The sequence below is a fragment of the Etheostoma spectabile genome, chromosome 15 (assembly GCF_008692095.1).
Source record: "Etheostoma spectabile isolate EspeVRDwgs_2016 chromosome 15, UIUC_Espe_1.0, whole genome shotgun sequence".
NCBI lineage: Eukaryota > Metazoa > Chordata > Actinopteri > Perciformes > Percidae > Etheostoma > Etheostoma spectabile.
In genome coordinates, this window is record NC_045747.1 from 32,806,252 (window position 1) to 32,806,959 (window position 708).

Consider the following 708-nt stretch of genomic DNA (forward strand, 5'->3'; position numbering starts at 1 on the left):
AAATGTTGTGGGCGGGGCTAAGTTCAGATGGCATCCGGGCTAAGAAATGATGACATGATAACGTAAAACCTCAGCTCTAATCGTGTTTTATAGGCAATTAAAAAAATATATAGAAGGCCATTAAAGACAACAGCAATGTCTAATTTGAATTTCTCTGTCAAAGCCAAACTCAAGGACTGGCTGTCTCTTAGTAGGTTTAGTCAGGGACAAAGGCTACATCCATATTACTACCTTTAAGTGGGCGGTGTTTTGAGACAAGAAACAATCTTCGTCCATCAAGAGTTTTAGCTCCAGCAGCAAAACCAAGCTCCGTTCATATTAACACATATACATATTAACACATATAACATGACCATTCACACACACTGGGTATGTGCGTGCCAGTGTAAACAGGAAGCAGATTGTCCAACATTGCTCTGCCTTTCAATATCATCAATATCGTTGTTGTTGTCTTGAAGCTCTTTGTTTAAGCTCGCCTAGACTACAAAGCAAACCGAGTTTTCAAACCAAAACAAGGGCAGCAGTGTTTCCAAAATTCTCCATTTTAGGGGCTCTGAAATGCCAGAGTAGTGCGGACGTGAGGCGCAAAAGAAGATATTTGTTGTTCAACCATAATGTAGTAGTGTAAAGAGAGCAGCCACGTGTTAAAGTGCTCATAGAGTGCTCATTTCCAGGTTCATAAATTGTATTTAGAGGTTATATCAGAAT

General features: G+C 39.8%; 1 protein-coding gene across 2 annotated transcripts in view; it reads right to left on the bottom strand.

The window, feature by feature from the left end:
- Positions 1–708, bottom strand: part of eci1 (enoyl-CoA delta isomerase 1) — a 21,546-nt gene that overhangs the window by 15,778 nt on the left and 5,060 nt on the right. The window lies entirely within an intron of this gene.